The following is a 12261-nucleotide window of genomic DNA, read 5'->3' on the forward strand; positions in this document are numbered from 1 at the left end:
TCTTTTGGTGGGAGCATTTAATCCATTTACATTTAAGGTAGTTATCAATATGTATATTCCTATTCCCATTTTCTTAATTGTTTTGGGTTTGTTATTATAGGTCTTTTCCTTCTCTTGTGTTACTTGCCTAGAGAAGTTCCTTTAGCATTTGTTGTAAAGCTGGTTTGGTGGTGCTGAACTCTGTCAGCTTTCGCTTGTCTGTAAAGGTTTTAATTTCTCCATCAAATCTGAATGAGATCCTTGCTGTGTAGAGTAAACTTGGTTGTAGGTTTTTCTCCTTCATCACTTTAAATATGTCCTGCCAGTCCCTTCTGGCTTGCAGAGTTTCTGCTGAAAGATCAGATGTTAACCTTATGGGGTTTCCCTTGTGTCTTATTTATTGTTTTTCCCTTGCTGCTTTTAATATGTTTTCTTTTTATTTAATTTTTGACAGTTTGATTAATATGTGTCTTGGTGTGTTTCTCCTTGGATTTATCCTGTATGGGACTCTCTGTGCTTCCTGGACTTGATTAACTATTTCCTTTCCCATATTAGGGAAGTTTTCAACTATAATCTCTTCAAATATTTTCTCAGTCCCTTTCTTTTTCTCTTCTTCTGGAACCCCTATAATTCGAATGTTGGTGCATTTAATGTTGTCCCAGAGGCCTCTGAGACTGTCCTCAGTTCTTTTCATTCTTTTCTCTTTATTCTGCTCTGCAGTAGTTATTTCCACTATTTTATCTTCCAGGTCACTTATCCGTTCTTCTGCCTCAGTTATTCTGCTATTGATCCCTTCTATAGTACTTTTAATTTCATTCATTGTGTTGTTCATCATTGCTTGTTTCCTCTTTAGTTCTTCTAGGTCCTTGTTAAATGTTTCTTGCATTTTTTCTATTCTATTTCCAAGATTTTGGATCATCTTTACTGTCATTATTCTGAATTCTTTTTCAGGTAGACTGCCTATTTCCTCTTCATTTGTTAGGTCTGGTGGGTTTTTATCTTGCTCCTTCATCTGCTGCGTGTTTTTCTGTCTTCTCATTTTGCTTATCTTACTGTGTTTGTGGTCTCCTTTTCGCAGGCTGCAGGTTCGTAGTTCCCGTTGTTTTTGGTGTCTGACCCCAGTGGGTAAGGTTGGTTCAGTGGTTTATGTAGTTCTCCTGGTGGAGGGGACTAGTGCCTGTGTTCTGGTGGATGAGGCTGGATCTTGTCTTTCTGATGGGCAGGTCCACGTCTGGTGGTGTGTTTTGGGCTCTTTGTGGCCTTATTATGATTTTAGGCTGCCTCTCTGCTAATGGTGGGGCTGTGTTGCTGTCTTGCTAGTTGTTTGGCATAGGGTGTCCAGCACTGTAACTTGCTGGTTGTTGAGTGGAGCTTGGTCTTGGTGTTGAGATGGAGATCTCTGGGAGATTTTCACCGTTTGATATTACATGGATCTGGTAGGTCTCTTGTGGACCAGTGTCCTGAAGTTGGCTCTCCCACCTCAGAGGCACAGCACTGACTCCTGGCTGGAGCACCAGTAGCCTTTCATCCACACGGCTCAGAATAAAAGGGAGAAAAAGTAGAAAGAAAGAAAGATATCCTCTTTAAAATCCTTACTTTAAAATATCCTTACTTTAAAATAAAGTAAGATAAAATAAAATAAAGTTATTAAAATAAAAAATAATTATTAAGAAAAAAAGTTTAGAAAGTAAAAAAGGACGGACAGAACCCTCGGACAAATGGTAAAAGCGAAGCTATAGAGACAAAATCACACACAGAAGCATACACATACACACTCATAAAAAAGAGAAAAAGGGAAAAATATATATATATCATTGTTCCCAAAGTGCACCTCCTCAATTTGGGATGATACATTGGCTATTCAGGTATTCCACAGATGCAGGGTACATCAAGTTGATTGTGGAAATTTAATCCACTGCTCCTGAGGCTGCTGGGAGAGATTTCCCTTTCTCTTCTTTGTTTGCACAGCTCCCGGGATTCAGCTTTGGATTTGGCCCCGCCTCTGTGTGTATGTCGCCTGAGGGCGTCTGTTCTTCGCTCAGACAGGACGGGGTTAAAGGAGCCGCTGATTCGGGGGCTCTGGCTCACTCAGGCCGGGGGTAGGGAGGGGTATGGTTGCGGGGCGAGCCTGCGGCGGCAGAGTCCGGCATGACGTTGCACCAGCCTGAGGCGCGCTGTGCGTTCTCCTGGGGGAGTTGTCCCTGGATCACGGGACCCTGTCAGTGGCGGGCTGCACAGGCTCCCCGGAAGGGGGGTGTGGATAGTGACCTGTGCCCGCACACAGGCTTCTTGGTGGCGGCAGCAGCAGCCTTAGCGTCTCATGCCCGTCTCTGGGGTCTGCGCTTTTAGCCGCAGCTCACGCCCGTCTCTGGAGCTCCTTTAAGCAGCGCTCTTAATCCCCTCTCCTCGCGCACCAGGAAACAAAGAGGGAAGAAAAAGTCTCTTGCCTCTTCGGCAGGTCCAGACTTTTTCCCGGCCTCCCTCTCAGCGAACTGTGGCACACTAGCCCCCTTCAGGCTGTGTTCACGCCCCCAACCTCGGTCCTCTCCCAGGGCCGCCAACCCCAGTCCTCTCCCTGGGATCCGACCGAAGCCCGAGCCTCAGCTCCCAGCCTCCACCCGCCCTGGCGGGCGAGCAGAGAAGCCTCTCCGACTGGTGCCGGTCGGCACCGATCCTCTGTGCGGAAATCTCTCCGCTTTGCCCTCGGCACCCCGTGGCTGTGCTCTCCTCCGCGGCTTCGAAGCTTTCCCTCCTCCGCCACCCACAGTCTCCACCCGCAAAGGGGCTTCTAGTGTGTGGAAACCTTTCCTCCTTCACAGCTCCCTCCCACTGTTGCGGGCCCCATCCCTATTCTTTTGTCTCTGTTTATTCTTTTTTCTTTTGCCCTACCCAGGTACGTGGGGAGTTTCTTGCCTTTTGGGAGGTCTGAGGTCTTCTGCCAGCTTTCAGTGGGTGTTCTATAGGAGCAGGTCCACGTGTAGATGTATTACTGGTGTACCTATGGGGAGGAAGGTGATCTCCGTATCCTGCTCTTCTGCCATCTTCTCCTGTTAACTATGATGCTTTAATTCTTGCAGTAATTTTTTGGTTCTTTAGCAAGGACAAAAAATAAGTTTTAATTTTTCTCATTTTAGTGTTCCTTGAAATGGTATCTTTGATCTATAGCCAACAGGATTCTTGAATTTTAAATGGAAGCTCCTAGTGACTCAGACTTTAATTGGACACACCTCTTGGCTGAGACAACTAATAATTAGTCCATTTCACATGAGGGAACTATACACCCTCAAGCCCTCAAAAAAATATTAAAGCAGAGATGGAGAAGATGTAACTTATTATAATAACTCTCCTATAGTTACACAAATACAAGGATAGCAATGCTGTTCTCACTATTATCTCCTTCTGGCTCTTTATCCTGAGCCTCCCTATGATTCAAACTAAAGAAGTTTCAAGGAAGTGAGGGTGTCATAAAGGGATGACTGCTTCGTGCAAGATGGGACAGTAACTCAACTAGAGGCAAAATCAGGCTTCGTTTTCTGACTCAAACTAGTATTGGCATTTAGAGCTCTAGGTGCTAGTGCTAAATTTAGCACTAGTTAACAAGAGGCTATTACTTGCCTGTGCTTCAGCTTTCTGGTGTAAAATAAAGGTGTTAGAATAGAAAATCTGGGACATCCCTTCCTGTTAAAAAAAAAAAAAAACCAAAAACATTTATTTTCATGTCCAGGGAGTGGGATTAAGATGGGAAGGAAAGGGCTTCCCTGGTGGCGCAGTGGTTGGGAGTCCACTTGCTGATGCAGGGGGCACGGGTTCGTGCCCCGGTCCAGGAAGATCCCACATGCCGTGGAGCAGCTGGGCCCGTGAGCCATGGCCGCTGAGCCTGCGCGTCTGGAGCCTGTTCTCCACAATGGGAGAGGCCACAACAGTGAGAGGCCCGCGTACCGCAAAAAAAAAAAAAAAAAAAAAAAAGATGGGAAGGAAAGAGTCAATTAAATATCCATGTGGAGGCCGGGATGAAAGGAAAATGGCCTAGCCTGGGCTTAGCTCTTTAATGGTTATTTCTGAGCATGAAGGCAGGGCAAGGTCCTAGGAGGGGCTTTAGAGATGATAGTAACATTCCTTTGGTTAAAGCAGGTAAATTGGCCTTATTTCTATTATTATTTACACCTTACCTATGTTTTCCATATCCTTGTTATATAGCTACTACTTACTAAACATTAAATCCAAATTAAAAATATATAAAAATAAATAATACAGACTCTTTAAAAAGAACAAAAGTGAAGAATGCTTTACCTTTATGACTGAACGGAAAACTTTTTACTTTTCTCTATGGCATATCCTACCATTATGACTTATCGTGATCACTCATGAGGTGGCTGCTGCTTACCTGTCAGGCTTCATCTCCCACCTGTCTCCCCTTAACCATTCTGTCAGCAATATTCGATTCTCTAGAGGTTCTCACATATGTTATACTTTCTAATGCATCTGTGTCTTTCTATGCATGGTCATTCTGTCTGGAACGCCTTCCCTGAGTCTGTTCCAAGAATTCCCACCTATTCTTTTAAGTTTATCTCAAATACTTCTGTGAAGCTTTTTCCCATCTTCCCCTGGCAGACTTGGGTGCTCCTTTGGCCCTACGTAAATGTGCATTGTGTATCTCTGCATTGAAGTTGTTGTGTATTATACTGACTTGCATACCTGGTTCCTGATGGATTGTAAACTACTTGAGGGCAGAGATTGAATTTCCATGTGTTCACAATCAGCCTGACTTTCTGTCTGTCCATATCCATCTGCCTGTTCTATTTATCTGTCCTCTCCTTCTCCATGCATACCTCAGGTGATTTCAAAATATGGTAACTGATATGTAGTAGTAAATACATATAGAATAAATCTTCTTGGTGCGAAGGAAAGAGATGCCCTGGAGGAGCTGAGCAGTGGATAGGGTGCTATATAAGCAAAGGTGAAAGTACTTTTTTTTTTTTTTAATGTGACCTGGGCTGGATATTCTGAATGCTGAGGCTGGTGGAGGGTGTGGGTAGCCGGCTTGGTCATCATTATTATTTGGGGATAACTGAGGAGCATTCAGAAAGTATCTAGAAATTATGACTTGGGTACTTGAGCTCTAGCTATCACCCTCTTTTGATGGAGAAAATCCTATTTGTTGTTACTTCTCGTTGTATTGAATCAAGTATAAAATTATTCGCAAAACACATTTAAGTCGAGATTTATCAAGACTGTAGTTAACATTTAAAGCAATTTTACCTTTCAAGTTTCAGGAAAAATGTCTCATACATATATACACACAAAAACCAAAATACACCTTTTTTTCTTTCTTTTCTCCCTCCCTCCCTCCCTCCAACCATCCCTTCCTTCCTTTCCTTCTTTCTTTTTTTTTTTCCAGAGGGACTCTATTTTCTTCCCAAGCACTCTCCCACCTTCATTTTCCATTGCTTCTTTCTATGTCAAGTCCCTTGAATCTAAAACCGGGTTATTCCTGGTAACATTCTTTCATTCATATTGTGCTAAACTCCTAGAATTCCCTAACATCTCGTTACACAAATCCTATTTATCCTTCAAGGGCTAGTGCAGGTTCACTTCTCCTATCAAGTTCCCCCTGGTCACTGTGGTCCTTATTGAGTTTCTACCAGTGTTACTGGCATCTAACCTCTACATGCTGACTTAGCTCTTTCTTCCCTTTCATCCTGTGCCATTTACTCCTGGTTCATTTTTATGGGTGGTAACTTGTCAGCTGGAGAGCAAGTACCCTGAGGCCAAAGCCCAGCTCTTACATACACAGTTTCTGTATCCTTGTAGCCCAGTATAGTGTTAAGCACATACTCTTGACTTAATAAAATAGTTAATTGATGATTTGGTTAATGATAGGGAAATTACCCACTAAGATTCATTGCCAGCATGATAATTAAGTTCTGATTCAAAGTCTGACTTCACAAAGTGCATTTTGTGTCCCATTCTTTGAAACAGGCACAGAGAAGAAAACATGAAAATGACTCAACTTCTGAAATTTTCAGCTTGAGAAGTGTTCATTTTTAGAAGGAGGAGGAAGGTAAGAGGTGAACTTTAAGGGAATCCAGGCTTGCACTTTGAGGTCCAGGATTAAAATAGTTTCAACACTGTGCATTCTAAGAACTAGCCAGAGGTCAGAAGTCTCCTTGGCATTTGAGCCAAGCTGATCATAATTTTGCGTTTCTTCACGTAGAGTCACTACTCAGATTTATATAGTGTTCTTTTCTTTCCAATTTAGAAAAATATAATTTAATTTCTTATTAATATTTATAATCATTTAAAATATTAATATCACCTCAATATTATTCATTCTGCAATTTTTAAGATGTTTTGCTTATAAATCTCCATGCATGTCTTAAATCATTTCATAGGGTTAGATTCTAGAAGTGGGATTTCTGGGTCAGAGCACACAGACCGCTTAAAGTTCATGTTTTGAAAAACAGAAAGAAAATCATGATTTGGCATATGATATGGCGAGGATGAGGAATATTATGGCTTTATGTTTATAGATTTTTACCCCCAAATCCTTTCTCCTTGTTTTTTTTAACTTAATCTCCCAATTGCATCATTTTCCCTTAAGTGTAGTATGTGGACATAGCCTTGTCAAGATACTACTTTGTATAGGATGCTGTGTAACGCATTTTGACCACTCTGGGTAATATTCAGGGCAGTTCAACCCAAACCTCCTCTACATTTCCTAGAATGGTTCTTCAATCCAGAATTTTATGAAGATGGAAGTAGGATTAGTTGATGATAAATAAACCCACAATCTAATGAAAACTCTAGACCTGACTATAAATTTAAGCACAACTATTCAGGATAATTTGCAATTTACAAATATATATATATACACACACACACATACATACACACATACATACATATACACACGGACACACACACACAGAGCAAGGACTGCTATGAATATACATTCCATCCTCACTAAAGAATTGCTGAAAAACCCCAGTCTGGTGCGTCTTAAAATAAGTGATCTCAATTATATTCCCAGTCTGAGTGCCCTGAGGACCTCAAGGGAGAAAATTGTGTGAGGTTCACACAGGACCTATACAGCTCTCAAAGTTTACTTTAAGCAGGTTTAGGCACCATCAGTTCCATTGCTGGGGAGATTTTGCTGCTCTCAGTGAGCTCCTGAACTGCCTGTCTCTGTTTTTCATTGAGGAGTGACTTGTCTCTGCTGGGGCACCCTACACTTCTCTGGCTCTGTACTCTGAGTACACTGTGTTCTCTGGCTGGGTTCTCCTGGGTTCTGCCTTCATGCATTCTGGATTAAATTTTGCTCTGGTTAATCAAGAACATAATTTTCCATTGTGGGTATAAGCTGAAAATGGATTTGTGCCATGATGTATAAACTTGGATACCATAACGTTACCCCTTCTTTGTGCTCCCATAGAACCGGGTGTCGTATCTTTTTAGTATCTGTCTCACCCACAAACTAAAGTGCAAAGGGCTTCTTTTTTGTTTTTACTTTGTTTTAAATCTATCTAGCACTTTGCTCAGAGGATACAAAATTTTGTTAAATTATTTGTTGTTAAGCTACTGTCAAACAGTTGAAATATTTACTTAGCTATTTCTGCTCAGCATTTTGCTGTTTAATTGCTTATCTCCCTCTTGTGGATTATAGTTATTCAAAAAATATTAAGTATTGACTCAGTGCCAGTAATAAATTTTAGTCTGCTTGTGTCTTAGCCCGTGGAATGCTGTTACTAATCTACATGTAGAAACTGTGTTTTCAAAACTCTAATTCAGGAACATGGTGTGACTGTAAGTTTTTTTCAATTAGCAAATTTATTTCTATATATAGACTTACAGGGATATCAAGATTAATTCAAATTTTGATTTTCATTTAATGAATTTTCACAACTAAATAAATACATGTAAAGCCACTGGGACTATATCCATAAGGATGGATGCAATTATGCAGTGATAAAAAACAAAAATCAAAAAAAAACTGAGTGGCTTAAAACAGCAGTGTTTATTTCTTATTCATGCTACATGTCCATTTGGGTTGCTAGGGCTCTGTTTCATATTGTTTTTCACTTAGTTCTGCAGACTGATGGAGTCTACCATCTGAACATTGCTAATCCATACAAGGAGGCAATGGTGAAGCACGTGAGTTCTTAAAACTTCAATGAAACAGAACATATTACTTTAGCTTATATTTTATTGTTCACAGCAAGTCACATGGTTTTCTAAACTTCAAAGAGTAGTGTAGAGTAGCACAGTTCATGTGCCCAGAAAGAGAAGTATTTGGTCTACAGAACTAACGATTCTCCCAGGCCATAGTCTGTGATCAAAAATTCAGCTCACTTTCCTTCCCTCTGCCAAGTGACTTAATGGTACCATTAAGTCTGCCAAGTGACTTAATGGTACCATTTCCAGGGGAAAGACCAACCATGGAAGTACTCATAACTTTACAAAATGGTGTGGATGAACCAAGTGCAGAGTGGCCAGGGGAGACTGAAATTCAGTTTGAGAGAGTCTGATGGTTCAGTGGACAAGGGACTGAATTCCAAAGAGGCAGCCTGGTCTTAAATCACTGGGCTGGTTCTTTGGGTTTAGATAGGCCAGAGGTTTAATACAGGAATTCAGACAGAATAAGCATTGATCCCTCACAAACATAATAATGAATTAGAGCAGAATAAGTGTCATGAACCTATAAGTATCACCAAATAAAACTTTGGATCTCAGAGCATGCTCATTTGTTCTTTTATCTCTTCAGCTAAGGAGGATAAAAGAGGGCTCATGTACATTGTTTGGAGGCAAGAACATAAAACAGAGACTCACAGTGTGTTTGCTTTGCCTTAATAAAGTCTAGGAATTTTTACGGAGGCTCTTTTATGTAAAACAATTATTCTTAGACTTTTTGGGTCACATACTCCATTCAGAATCGGATAATAGAATTCAATAGAGGAAGGCTTGCCTTTTCAATAAATGAATCTTGATCTGAACCTCATACTTTGTACAAAAATTAACTCAAAATGGTTCATATGGTTAAAAGGAAAATAAAACTATAAAGCTTGTAGAAAAAAATGGGAGAAAAGTCTTTGGGATCTGGGGTTGCATGAAGAGTTCATAAACTTGACACCAAAAGCATGATCTATAAAAGGAAAAATGGATAAATTGGAGCTCATCAAAATTTTAAAAAATTTACTCTGCAGAAGATTCTGTTAAGAGAATGAGAAGATAAGTGACAAACAAGGAAACAATATTTGCAGATCACATCTCTGACAAAGGACCAGTATCTAGAATATGTAAAGAACTCTCAATGCTTAACAGTGAAAAACAAACAAAAAAATCTAATTAGAAAATGGGCTTACACATAAAGAGATATTTTATGAAGAGGATATACAGATGAAAAATAAGTGCATGAAAATAGGTTTAACATAATTACTTATTTAAGAAATGCAAATTAAAACAGCAATGAGATATCACCACATCTGTCAGAATGGCTATAATAAAAAGTAAAGACAACACCAAATACTGGAAGGGGTTCAGAGAATCTGATCACTCACTCATACATTGCTGGTGGGAGTGGTACAGCGGCTTTGGAAAACTGGCAGTTTCTTATAAAACTGGCCACATTTATTAGTTTGTTTGGGCTGCCATAACAAAATACCACAGACTAAGTGGCTTAGAAATAAACAGAAATTTATTTTCTAGTAGTTCTGGAGATTCGAAATCCAAGATCAAGGTGTTAGCAGGCCTTCTTTTGAGGCCTGTCTCCTTGGCTTGCAGATGGCCACCTTCTTGATGTGTCCTCAGATGATCGCTCTTCAGTCTGTGTGTTGTCTGTATACTAATCTCCTCTTATAAGGACATCAGTCATAATGGATTAAGGCCCATCCGTGTGACCTCATTTTACCTTAATTACCTCCTTAAATTCCCTGTTTCCAAATACAGTCACATTCTGAGGTATTGGGGGTTAGGGCTTCAACATATGAATTTTGGAAAGACACAAATCAGTCCATAGTACCATGCAACTACTGTATAACCTTGCAATTGTACTCAACCATTTATCCCAGAAAAAGTAAGATCTGTGTTTTTAAAAATCTGTACATGAATGTTCATAGTAGGTATATTCCTGATAGCTAAAATCTAGAAACAATCCAGATGTCCTTCAGTAGGTAAATGGTTAAACAAACTAGTACTTCCTATACCATGGAATATGACTCAGCAATAAAAAGGAATGAATCATTGACATACATACAATGTGGAAGAATCTCCAGGGAATTATGTTGAGAGAAAAAATATCCAATACCAATTATACCATATGATTTTATGTATATAATATTCTTTAAAAGATAAAATCATAGAATGGAGACTAGTGATTTCCAGGGATTAGGAATTGGGGTGAGGGTGGGGAGAGGGAGGTGTTTGTGGCTATAAAAGGGCAACACGAGTGATTCTTGTGGTGTTGGAAGCGTGTATCTTGACTGTACCAATATCAAACAGTTTTTGCTGAGTGTTTATTTTGTTTTGCTCTTTTTTTCTTAATGAGTCTTGCTAGGTGTTTATTAATGTTTTTGATCTTTCAAAGAACCAATTTTTAGTTTTGCTGATTTTTCTCTTTTTTTTTTTGGCCTATTTTCTTTTTCATTGATTTCTGCTTTCATTTTGATTATTCTGTTGAAAGTCTGTCTCTGAGGGAAAACTCTGTGATGGATTTTTGCATGCAGGGTATTTATTAGAGATTAGCTCCCATGGAAGGGAGGAGAGTGAAACCTCATTGGTCAGAGGGAGAAATCTAACCGTGATGGCGTCTGGAAAATGTCAGACAACCCTATGGAGATCTTGAGGCATATTTAGGCTTTCAGCGGTGTCCTGCCTTGGTCAGAAATGTCTGAATGTTATATACTTCCACTGCAATCAGTCACTGGATCTGGCTGCCCAAGAAGGGCATGCCCTTGGGTGAGGAGGTTCTCTGCAACTGAGGCAAATCCTGAAGGAGTTGACAGCCAGAGTCTATCTGCTGATAGCTGGGTCAATCTGTCTTCATTAATATTGATGGAGGATCTGAGTGGCATGCCTCTGGGTTCACCACAATTTCTTTCCTTCTTTCTTTGATAATACTTTTTTCTTTTATTACAGTTGAGGTGATCACTTAGATCATTATTTTTAAGACTTTGTTCTTTTCTTTTTTTTTAATTGGCTTGCAGATGGCCAAGCCAATTTTATTGGAGTATAGTTGCTTTACAATGTTGTGTTAGTTTCTTCTGTACAGCAAAGTGAATCAGTTATACGTATATATATATATCCATGCTTCTTTAGATTTCCTTCCCATTTAGGTCACCGCAGATCACTGAGGAGGGTTCCCTGTGCTAAACAGTAGATTCTCATCATTATCTAGTTTATATATAGTAGTGTATATGTGTCAATCCCAATCTCTCGATTCGTCCCACCCCTCTTTCCCCCCCTTGGTAACCATAAGTTTGTTCTCTACATCTGTGACTCTATTTCTGCTTTGCCAATAGGTCATCTGTACCATTTTTCTAGATTCCACATATAAGCAATATTATATGATATTTGTTTTTCTCTTTCTGACTTACTGTATGACAATCTCTAGGTCCATCCACATCTCTGCAAATAAGCCTTTATTCTTTTCTAATATGAGCATTTAAAGCCAGTACATTTTTCCTTTAAGTACTGCTTTAGCATCATCTCACAATATTTGATATGTTGTATTTTCATCATTTTTAAAAAATTTAAGTCAGGTTTATTGAGATATAATTTACGTACAGTAGAATTCACCCTTTTAATGTATAGTTTTATGTATTATCATTATTTTTACTTCCTAATATTTTCTAATTCTCATTGTGATTTCTTCTGTGACTCATGGGCTTTTTAAAATTATGTTGTTAATCTCCAAATGTTGAGGACTTTCTAGTTAACTTTTTGTTACTCAGTTCCAGTTAATTTTCATTGTGTTAATGTGTTAATTTTCATTGGTTAGGAAACATTCTGAATGAGTCAATCATTTGAAATGTACAAGAATTATCTAAAAGACACATATACAGTTTACACTGTTATTATTTTATGTATATTTGAAAGGTATGTGTATTCTCCATTTGCTAGCTGTTGTGTTATATGAATATTAATTATGTCAAGTTGGTTAATAGATTTTCAAATTATTATATATTGCTATTTTAAATAGCTTTCTTTATCTCTGATTGAGGGAGGTGTGTGAAAATCTCCAATTGTGATTGTGGATTAGTCTATTTTTCCTTTTAGATCTGTCAGTTT

The 12261-nt window shown here is 39.3% G+C and overlaps 1 long non-coding RNA gene across 1 annotated transcript in view; it reads left to right on the forward strand.

Moving 5' to 3' along the window:
* LOC132518094 (uncharacterized) overlaps window positions 1–12261 on the forward strand; it is a 479628-nt gene that overhangs the window by 352443 nt on the left and 114924 nt on the right. The window contains exon 4 of the long non-coding RNA XR_009539861.1: window positions 5959–6040. This is a non-coding gene — a long non-coding RNA (uncharacterized LOC132518094). The remainder of the gene's footprint in view (window positions 1–5958; window positions 6041–12261) is intronic.

This window comes from Lagenorhynchus albirostris, chromosome 3, assembly GCF_949774975.1.
Source record: "Lagenorhynchus albirostris chromosome 3, mLagAlb1.1, whole genome shotgun sequence".
In the NCBI taxonomy this organism is placed as follows: domain Eukaryota; kingdom Metazoa; phylum Chordata; class Mammalia; order Artiodactyla; family Delphinidae; genus Lagenorhynchus; species Lagenorhynchus albirostris.